This window comes from Triticum dicoccoides, chromosome 5A, assembly GCF_002162155.2.
Source record: "Triticum dicoccoides isolate Atlit2015 ecotype Zavitan chromosome 5A, WEW_v2.0, whole genome shotgun sequence".
NCBI lineage: Eukaryota > Viridiplantae > Streptophyta > Magnoliopsida > Poales > Poaceae > Triticum > Triticum dicoccoides.
Window position 1 is genome coordinate 267586796 of NC_041388.1, and position 11797 is coordinate 267598592.

An 11797-nucleotide genomic window follows, 5' to 3' on the forward strand; every position below is an offset into this window, starting at 1 on the left:
CATCCCTACAGAGTTCAAGCTGAAGACGAACATCGGTTGCGCATGGAGGGTGACAGTGAGGGTGATTGACGGCAGGGTGACCCTTCATCAGGGTTGGGCCACCTTCTCCGCCGTTCACCAGATCTTGATCAGGTACATGCTGACATTCAAGCTATTGTCCCCCGAAGGTGATCGTCTTCAACGACGAGGGCGTGGAGGTGATCACCAAGTGCAAGGAGCACGACAATGCCTTTGTCGCGACCGCCTAAGCTCCTATGGTTCAATCCTTGGTTGTTCTTGCTTTAAGACTTTGGTTTCATTTAGAACTTATCATATTGTGTTGGTTTAAAACTTGTTGTGCATGGTTAAGACTTTGTTTGTGCCTAAGATTATTCCGTTGCTACTAGTTTAGTTCTTACTAGTTCATGTGTGCCTTTGGTAACCTCACCACATCGAGTAGGAGGTTACCACACAACTGTCCTGCATGTAACCAAACAACTGGACTTGTATTTCCCCTCAAACAAGTCCGCAACCAAACAGCAGGCCTTTCGTTTTAGCACATTCATGCTGGAGGGATGCAGGCAACCAATCAACATGCAGATGTTGGTTTTTCGCATGTATATGCTCAGCCAGACCCAACTAGGACAAGTATGCAAAGTGGCAAAAATACGATGCAGGTAACCAAACACGCCCGTAGCGATTCACGCGGGGCCATCCTTGACCCACAGGAGAAGAACTGACTAGGCAGCATGTCCATCGGAAAAGCTGGCTCGATCTGGAGGAGCAGCAGACAGAGATTCATGCGACGGCGGCGGCGGACAGAAGACCACTGCGATCAGGAGTAGAAGTGGACAGAGAATCCTATGACGGTGGCAGCAGACCCGCACCGGGCTTCAGCGGATGGCTGGAAGAACCAGCGGCGGCCAAAGCAACCAGGGCGGCGGCGGGAGGTGTAGCCGGTTGAGAAGATGCGACGGCACGAGGAAGCAACAGACCAGGTACATGCAGCTAGACCCGACCTCTTTGATCTGGACGGGGAGGCAAGAGAAGTGGAACCGACAGCCTGAGGAGCAGAGGCAGCCAGGGCGTCGCGGCCAAAATGGAGAAGATCGGCGAAGTTCATGGCTAAAAGAAGACGGTGGCAGCGACAACACTAGATGGAACTAGCACGAGTTGCAATCATGCACGAAAAAAAAGAATCTACGCTCTATACCATGTATGGAATAGCAACATAATATCTGGAGGCCAAAGCCAACATATATACAGGCACATACGGGAGGTCAAAAGCCAAAATACAGAAGATCAAAGGCCAAAGGCCAACATAAATATATAACTCTAACATGTACGACGACCTTATAGAAATGTCGGCGTACACCAATGAATTACACGACTATGTTTTTCTAAATAGGTCAAGTCACCTCATTGGAGTGCGACCTATGCCCTATGAGATGATCCATCAAGAGTGGTACTCTGCGCATAGAATGTTTAGAACATCACCACTTCCAAAGTTCCATGACTCTCGAAGTCTGAGCCTTTACTAGGTCCCTTAGATTGTGATTCCCAATCCCCATTTGGACATAGTTCTAGGGAGGGCGAGGAATGTCTCTCATTGTGAGTTTATTCAAGTGGTAGTGAATGAGCTCAATGCCAATTGGGGGCTATTTATATCCTAGGGGTCCTTGACAATGACCAAGACTTCCTTGAGATGAGGAGATGGGTGGGTAGAATGAGGTAATCTTTGGTCGATGGTTGATGAGTCTATGGGCTCCTAGTTGGTCTAGGAGGGAAACTGTGGCACATGGGAGGATTTCCCTACTCTACATGAAGGCTTTTGCCTTGGGACATGAATGTCTTTGTTCCTTTTCCCGCATCTCTTTTTTGAATGGAAAGTCTCTTGACACTTTATTACTAATTTAACAATGTTACATCATTTAGAACATGAGGTAATAAAAAACTAGGAGGCTCATCATCCCACCTATACATTATATTAGCATCATAAGCATGTCTAGCAAATAGGTGTGCCAAAGTATTTGCTTCCATAGGACAATGCTTGTACTGAATTGATGGTACCTTATGTGCAAGCTGAAAACAGTTAGCCACAATAGCATAATAGGGGGCTAATATATCTGAAACTCCAGTGCATGCATTTACTAGTTCGAGATAGTCCGATTCCACAATTATCTTTTTAGCAACCAATATCACTAACCAGTTGTAATCCTCGGCAGAGGGCCATTGCTTCTGCTGATGCAGCATCCGCGACATGACTAAAATGTTCTGTTACCCCAGACATCACTTCCCCATGACTGTTGCGAAGAACTACATCAATTATCCCCTGCCATCTTTGAAAAATGTGGCATCAATATTCAACTTATAGAAGCCTCGGGGAGGCCTCTCCCAGCCAGGTTTGTTCACTTGCTCCCGAGGGTGCTTCTCTGCATAATTTGTTGTCAAAGCTTGTATAGCGAAAGCTGAAATAAAGGGAGGCTAACAGTCAAACCCTTCCTCGCTTCTCTCCTCTCCCACCATATATACCAAGAGGCAACAACCACTGTTTCTTGCAATCCTAGTTGCCCAAGTACCGGGGACTTTCCTCTCGGCCAGCGGAGAATTTCCTCCAATACTACTGATCCTGAATGGTCCACGTCCAAAGCCTTGTCAATGATGTTGTCTAGGCCAAGGGCTTTCCATACCTTACGAGCGCGAGTACATGTAAAGAGAAGGTGACATATAACCTCGGGACCCGAGCGACATATTGGACATTCTGGTGAAACTTTTATGTGCGTGTGAGTGAGGACAACCATACTAGGAAGCACACCTTTTAGGGCACGCCAGATAAATATTTTTACTTTGCTTGGCACTTCCAATTTCCAAACAGCCAACCACACATGATTAATGTTCGATGTCCCTTCGTCGCTAGTAATGCAAGCTCCAGACTAATGTTCTCACTCGGTGTAATAGGCAGACTGAACAAAAAACATATAAGATTTTGTCTTGTGCCATGCTATAAAATCCTCATTAAGATGAACTGATAGAGGAATTCTCAAGATTCTTTCCTCATCAACCGGAAGGAAAATATTCCTTACAAGATCCTCATCCCAAGTTCGCGCAAGGGGATCAATGAGCTCATCAACAGTTCTCAGTAAAATATTTCCTCTCCTAGTTTGCACCATTCTCATTGGACTAGATGGTACCCAATGGTTCTCCCAAATATTGATTATCTCCCCTGAGCCAACTCTCCAAATTTGCCCCCTTCTAAATGTTTGAAGACCAGCAAAGATACTCTGCCAAGTGAAGGACGATCCTTTTCCCCGCATCTTACTTGTTCTCTTATCGCCCCTTCTTCTTGTGACTTGTTGACCATGAATAATTGTCCCCTTCTTATTCTCTTATGCCCCGTTCTCCTACACCACTAATATTTTCTTGAGATACCGGTTCTTTGGGGGCTCACCACAAATAACTCTTGCCTATAAGTCTTTGTACTAGTGATGTATATAAAAATAATATTTGCAATATAAAAGGGAAAAACATTAGTGAAAGTACACGCCATGCGTGAATGAAAACAAGCAAGATAATATGCAATATAAAACGTTCAAGAAAGAGAAAAAACTTGTAAAAGTGATGCGGAGCATCCCAAGATCATCCCCATGGACGCACCCACGCCTCCAACGGCACCACTTGGACCAATGACACGAGCCTGAGCCAAAGCTATCGAAGATAAGGTGAACTCACTCCTCTCCGAACTTCCACTTTCTATGCATGAGACATGGCTACTACCTAAGTCCGAGATGTTGTGCATGATTAGGTACCAAGAGGGTCCTCCCGAAGATGCGCATGAAGACGGACAAGTCCACAAGTCCACGGATGAGGAGAACCAACGGAAGGGGCCAAGAGCATCTCCCAGGCCCCGGACATCCGGCCCCTGGAGTGCCTTCCTCTACAGCTGCTGAACCACCAAGTGCCTACAGGCCCCGGACATCCGGCCCCGCAAGCCCGGACATCCGGCCCTTCCCGAGGTCCCGGACATCCGGCCTCCTGCCCGGAAATCCGGACACCCCCGCACCCGAGAGCAACATGGCCAGCTTCACCAGCCCGGACATCCGCCCCCCACAGCCCGGACATCCGGCCCGACGCCCGGACGTTCGGCCTCCCTGTCTACGCACAGTAAAGGGACGAGGCCCGTGTACCCCTTCTACCCCCCTAGACTATATATACTCCATCATGTACACCTTTCTAGGGTTAGCAAATGTTTAGCTCATATTTGTGAGAGAGCTTTGCTCATCCACTTGGTTACCTTCTCCACGGAGATTCGAGCCTCCACCGGAGAAGATCCCCCAAGCGGATTCAAGACCCCTTTTAGGGAAGAACTCAAGACCTCCTCACGGAGAAGACTGTTACCATTGTATCGTCCCTAGTTGATCATGTACCGTGTATCGTTCCATGTATCCGAGGATCTAGCGCATGTGTAACTTGTTCTTGTCGGTTTAGTGTTTCTCTTGTGTTTCCCCTTGTGTTTCCCTCGTTATCCCCTCGTGTTCTTCGCGGGATCCGCTCCTTTCGTGAAAGATCGGCCGATTAGGGTTCCACCCTACATCATCTTGGTATCTAAAGCCACGTTGATCACGATTTCGGAGCCTCCCCTCGTAGTTTTCTAGCCTTGTTTTGTTGTTTTTCGTCCTAATTCGAAAATTCCCCACCAAAAATAGCCCCAAATTTTTTTTGTGATTTGTTGGTGTGTTGAGATTTTGTTGGTTTGGATCCGTGGATTTTCTTTGTTTTGAGTGGATCTAGTTTCCCATCCTTCTCCCCCCAATTTCCATCCACAAATTCTTCCGAATTTCACCCGGATTTAACCTCCCCATGCGGTGTTCGTCCGTTCGTCCCCGGATCCAGAGCCCGGACATCTGGCCCATAGAGCCCGGACATCCGGCCCCACCCGAACATCCGGCTTTCCACCCGGACATCCGGCCCCTGGCAGCAACATATCCTCCCACCGCCCCAATTTTCCACCAAATTTTGTTCCGCTGCCCACCATATACCATACATACTTCCGCATCCCTCCATCACTTCCGCATAACCCAACCATTTTTGGATTGTTTCGCTCTCCGACATAATTGCTACCTCGAGGTTTGAGAATTTGAGTTGCGGTACCGTATCCTTTTGTGTTTCGGCAATTTAGGTACGGTTCGACATCGACATCACCGCTGCTCATCTTCGCCACGGACGCGTCATCAACAACGACCACCTTGACTACATCTTGGTATTCGTGCCACCATTTTGACACCATACCAGAAGCAAGACCGGTAACCTCATCTTGGTATTGGACATATCATTCTTGCCATTACATTGATAGCCATCATAGCCTTACTCCTTTGCGTTGCTTACCCATCGAGACTAGCCATTGAGTATTGCCGGCAACGAGACTTGTGCACATTAGTGAGCATACTTCCCATAGCATACATACATCATTGTTGCATATATTGGTATCATCTCTTGTGTCACAAAGTTGTCATCGCATAGTCATTTGCTATCTTGGTTCGTCAAGCATTGCAGGAGAAAAGAGCTCAAACATCAAAGAGCCAACCAAGCTTTTAAGCAAAGAGAAAAGATAAGCAAAGAGCTTTTAAGCAAGAACCATAGCATCTTACAACATTAAGATTGTCATACTCGATCATGTTGGATCATATCATAGCAGCACCTTGCATACAAAATATTTGGGATAGAAGTCGTTGCATTTTTGCTAAGTAGATTGTGCACAAGTTCTTGTATCCGCCTATTGTGCAATTGTGCTAGCGTCTCTCTAGTGTTGTGCAACAAGAGAATTTTTGTGGTTTCCACATTTTGGCTCACCCTTGGTTGCACAACCCCACTTATCTTTTTGCGCGTGTGTTTCCGTGTACCTTATATGCTTGGTCTACTTGTTACATTGCATCTTGCGAATCTTTTCCAACATTATTGAAGCTCACTTACAATTGCATCAAATTTTGTGCCACCATCCTAACCAAGCTCCACCAAAAGCTTTTACTTGTGTAGGTGTGAGAAACCGACAAGAACTCGTACCAATTGTGCTATTTCCTTGTCCTACATTGGAGTGATCCTCGATCCACTTTCAACTTTGGTCAAGGTACATTTGGTACTCGTTCTTCTCTTTCTACCACTCCCATTTGTCTTGGAATGATGGATAGGCCAAGTACTTCTACCAACCCACTCTTCATGGAGCAAGACGACGACATGAACTCCTTCGTCACCAAGAGTCACCTCTTTGGTGCACAACATGCTTTGCATCAAGAGCAACAAGCTATGAGTGAACGCATCGACAACCTTGCCGCCGACTTGCGACTTTCCGAGCAACGTACAAGGGACTACTTCGACCACAAGCTCGACGATCACAAAGAAGAGAATGACACAAGGATGGATGAAATTCGTGCTTTGTTGCTCAACCGCTCGTCTTCCACTTCAAGAAGGAGCCGTTCAAGCCGCCACTCCGACTTCACCCTCTCCGGCTCAAGTACACCGACATCGAACACTCTTCGTCGAGCCGCGCGCACCGACCGTCAAGCAAGCCTCAATCCCCTACGAGACACTGACTCTCAAGAGCGCCAACAACGTCAAACTCAAGAGGCCTTTGCGCTAGCACGAGAACGGCAACGACAACGCCAACATGAAGAGGAAGAGCGAGCGCGTCTACACCAAAATGCTCAAGATGCCGAGGCAAAACGTCAAGAACAATAACTCTGTGACGCTCAAGCACTAGCGGCGCAACAAGCTCTATGCTATTCGAGTCGAGCCGTTGTCGACCGAAGCCGACAAGCCCGTGAACAAGAGGAAGCACTTCGCGGAGAAATTCAAGAACGAAGATTTCAAGCTCGCGTGCATCGTCAAGTTCCTCCTCGAGCTCGACAAGCTCCTCCACAAGCTCGCCAAGAACAACATGGCGATATCAACCCTCCGTGCCAAGAGCACCATGAGTTGGTCAATCATCAACAACATGGGTGTCATCATCCCCGACCCCAACACAATGAAGAGCAACGTTATGGCAAACTCAAGTTCACCATGCCCAAATTCAACGGAAGCAACGATCCCGAAGAGTACCTTTCATGGGCATTGAAGGTTGACAAGATCTTCCGTTTGCACAATTATGAAGAAGAGAAGAAGATCGCAATGGCATACCTTGAGTTCCAAGACTATGTCCTCATTTGGTGGGAACAAATCATAGAGCGCCGAGAGGCAAGAGGTGAACCACCCATCACTACTTGGGCACAAATGAAGGATGTCATGAGAGCACGCTTCGTATCTACCTACTACAACCGCGACCTCTTCAAGAAACTCCAACAACTCAAGCAAGGAACAAAGAGCGTTGAAGAATACTACAAGGAGATGGAGATTGCAATGATAAGAGCCAATGTCACGGAAGATGATGAGCAAACAATGGCACGTTTCTTGAACGGACTCAATCACCCTATCAAGAAGATCGCCGACTTCCAACCATACTCAAATCTCATCGAGCTAGTGCACCAAGCTACCAAAGCGGAACGCCAAGTGCAAGATGATTTCAAGTATGCCAAGTTCTCATCCAAGTCCTATAGCTTCTCCAATAACCAAGCTTCAACGACTCCAACACCGACTACAAGACCTTCTACTTCCAACATCGACAAGTCGACTTCCAGGAAAGCTTCGTCAACTACAAGCCATCCTCCTACGAGCAACTTCAAGCCGAGAGCTTCATCATCATCAACCCCAACCGATGAGACCGTCAAGACGAGTTCCTTCAAGTGTTTCACTTGCGGAGGCCGAGGCCACAAGTCCTACGGGTGCACCAATAAGCGAACCATGGTATTCAACGACGATGGCACTTATGACTCCATGAGCGAAGGCAAAATGGAAGCCCTCGAGCAAGTCGCCATGCACCACCAAGTGAACAATGAAGAAGAACAAGTCTTTTGTGATGAAGACTCAAGTCCCGCACTTGTTGTCTCCAAAGTCTTGACTCTCCAACATCACCAAGAAGAAGACCAACGATGCCACATATTCCACACCAAGGCCGGCATCAATGGACGATCTGTCAAGGTCATCATCGATGGAGGGAGTTGTCATAATCTCGCAAGTGAAGAACTTTGCTCCAAGCTCCAATTACCCAAGACGAAGCATCCACATCCATACAAAGTGCAATGGCTTAGTGACTCTGGCACCATCCAAGTCGAACACCGGGTACAAGTCTCCTTCAAAATCGGCGCCTACGAAGACACCTTGGAGTGCGACGTCATTCCAATGACCCTTTGTCATCTTCTCCTTGGACGGCCATGGCAATTCGATAGAGGAGTAGTCCACAACAGTCGAACGAACCACTACACCTTCAAGATGAAGGGCAAGGAGTACGTCATCCGTCCAATGTCGCCAAGTCAAGCGCCGACAAGCAAGCCACCCATCGTGGAGATCATAGTGAGAGAGCGAGCCACCAAAAAGAGAGTGAGCGCCACAAGCCAAAATTGAGTGCCTCCACGATGAGCGAGAACAAGAACCTAGTTCTATTTTCCACCAAACGTGAGATGAGAGAAGTGTGTGAGAACCCATCTAGTGTCCTACACTACGTCCTCGTGTGCAAGGACAATGCATCACAAACTAACACTTCTCACACTCTTCCTCTAGTGTTGTCTTCCCTTTTGCAGGAATTTCAAGATGTTTTCCCCGATGAGCTACCTCCGGGTCTACCTCCTCTACGAGGCATTGAGGATCGAATCGACCTCATCCTCGGAGCACCTCTTCCGAACAAAGCACCATACCGTGTCAACCCCGAAGAAACCAAAGAAATTCAAAGGCAAGTAAAGCATCTCATAGACCATGGACATGTGTGTGAAAGTTTAAGTCCTTGTGCCATTCCGGTCATTCTTGTGCCAAAACGTGATGGTAGTTTTCGCATGTGCTCCGATTGTAGACCTATCAATGCTACCACCGTTCGCTATAGGTATCCCATTCCACGCCTAGATGATATGCTTGATGAGCTTAGCGGTGCCACTATATTTTCCAAAATTGATCTTAAGAGTGGTTACTATCAAATCCGCATACAAGAGGGTGATGAATGGAAAACCGCCTTCAAAACCAAGTTTGGTTTGTATGAGTGGTTAGTCATGCTTATGGGTCTTTCGGAAGCACCTGGCACTTTTATGCGCCTTATGCATCATGTCTTTCGCCCTTATATTGGTGAGTTTGTTGTGGTCTACTTTGATGACATTCTTGTGTTTAGCAAATCTATCAAAGAGCATGTCACCCATGTCCGCACCGTTTTGCAAACTCTTAGAAAAGAGCGCCTCTATGCTAATATGGAGAAATGCCTTTTTTGGTGTTGATAAGCTCGTTTTCTTGGGTTTTGTTGTTTCTTCTAAGGGTGTTCATGTAGATAAGTCCAAGATCAATGCTATTAAGTCTTGGCCGCAACAAACCAACTTGCATCAAGTGCGTAGTTTTCTTGGCCTTGCGGGTTTCTACCGTCGCTTGGTCAAGGATTTTAGCACCATTGCTTCGCCTTTGCATGCTTTGAGCAAGAAGAATGCGCCTTTTGTTTGGGGACCATCCCAAGATACCGCATTCAATGAGCTTAAGAATTTGCTTACTCATGCTCCCGTGCTTGCATTACCCAACTTCGACAAGCCTTTTGAAATTCATTGCGATGCTAGTGGTAATGGCATAGGAGGTGTGTTAACGCAAGAGAAGCACCCCATAGCTTACTTTAGTGAGAAACTTTCCGGAGCGCAACTCAAATACCCCATCTATGACAAAGAGCTATATGCTTTAGTCTGTGTTTTGCATGAATGGGAACATTACCTTCGTCCCCATGAGTTTATCATTCATACCGATCATGAGACTCTCAAGTATCTTAAGAGACAAACAAAGTTGAACAAGCGTCATGCTAAATGGAGTGAATTTATTGAGTCTTTTCCCTATGTCATCAAGTACATTAAGGGTAAAGAAAAGATCGTAGCAGATGCTCTTTCCCGCATATGCATGCTTGTCACGCAACTTGAGTTAGATGTCATTGGCTTCGAGCATATCAAAGAATTGTATGAGCATGATGCAACTTTTGCCACTCCTTATGCCAAGTGTTTGTCGCATACATCTTGGAAACGCTATTACATCAAAGACAGCTATCTTATGAGAGCTAACAAACTTTGCATCCCCGAGTTGTCTCTTCGTTTGTTGCTTTTGTAGGAATCGCATGGAGGAGGCTTAATGGGACACTTCGGACGCGACAAGACGTTCGCCACGCTCTCGAAGAGCTACTTTTGGCCAAAGATGTATCGGGACGTCAATCGTTTCACCAACCGGTGTTCTACATGTCACAAAGCTAAGTCCAAAGCTCCATCTCATGGTCTCTATATGTCGTTACTAATTCCATACCAACCATGGGAAGACATTAGCATGGACTTTGTACTTGGTTTGCCTAGAACTCGAAATGGTAAAGATTCCATATTTGTTGTTGTGGACCGTTTCTCAAAAATGGCACATTTTATTCATTGCCACAAGATAGACGATGCTTCACATGTTGCTAATCTCTTTTGTAGGGAAATTTTGCGTCTCCATGGTGTGCCAAAAACCATCGTCTCGGACCGCGACATCAAGTTCCTTAGCTACTTTTGGAAGACCCTATGCGCCAAGCTCGGAATCAAGCTACTCTTCTCCACGGCGTACCATCCTCAAACCGACGGCCAAACGGAAGTGACAAACCGCACACTCTCCGCTCTACTTCGAGTACTCATCAAGAAGAACATCAAGGAATGGGAGGAGTGTCTACCCATCGCCGAGTTCGCCTACAACCGAGCAAGACACTCAACGACTGGCAAGTCCCCTTTCAAGGTCGTCTACAGATTCAACCCTTTGTCACCATTGGATATTCTACCTCTACCACTCCAAGAGCGAATCAATTTGGACGCAAGTGCAAGAGCGACCCATATCAAGAAGGTGCATGAAGATACAAGAAACACCATCGAGCGCCAAGTACAACGCCTTGCGACCAAGCTCAACGTCAACAAGCACCCTATGATATTCAACATTGGAGACCTTGTGTGGCTACACCTTCGCAAGGACCTCTTTCCCCAAGAACGCAAGTCCAAACTTTGACCATGCACGGATGGACCATTCAAGGTGCTTGCATGCTACAACAACAACGCCTACAAGATCGACATCCCTCGTGACAAGTACTCCGTGAACGGCATCTTCAACATCAAAGATCTCTCGCCCTACCATGGTGATGATGATTTCGATCCGAGGATGGATCTTCCCCAAGGGAGAGGATATGATGCGGAGCATCCCAAGATCATCCCCATGGACGCACCCACACCTCCAACGGCACCACTTGGACCAATGACACGAGCCCGAGCCAAAGCTATCGAAGATAAGGTGAACTCACTCCTCTCCGAACTTCCACTTTCTATGCATGAGACATGGCTACTACCTAAGTCCGAGATGTTGTGCATGATTAGGTACCAAGAGGGTCCTCCCGAAGATGCGCATGAAGACGGACAAGTCCCCAAGTCCACGGATGAGGAGAACCAATGGAAGGAGCCAAGAGCATCTCCCAGGCCCCGGACATCCGGCCAAGGTCCCGGACATCCGGCCCCTGGAGCGCCTTCCTCTACAGCTGCTCAACCACCAAGTGCCTACAGGCCCCGGACATCCGGCCCCGCAAGCCCGGACATCCGGCCCTTCCCGAGGTCCCGGACATCCGGCCTCCTGCCCGAAAATCCGGACACCCCCGCACCCAAGAGCAACATGGCCAGCTTCACCAGCCCGGACATCCCCCCCCCATAGCCCGGACATCCGCCCCCCC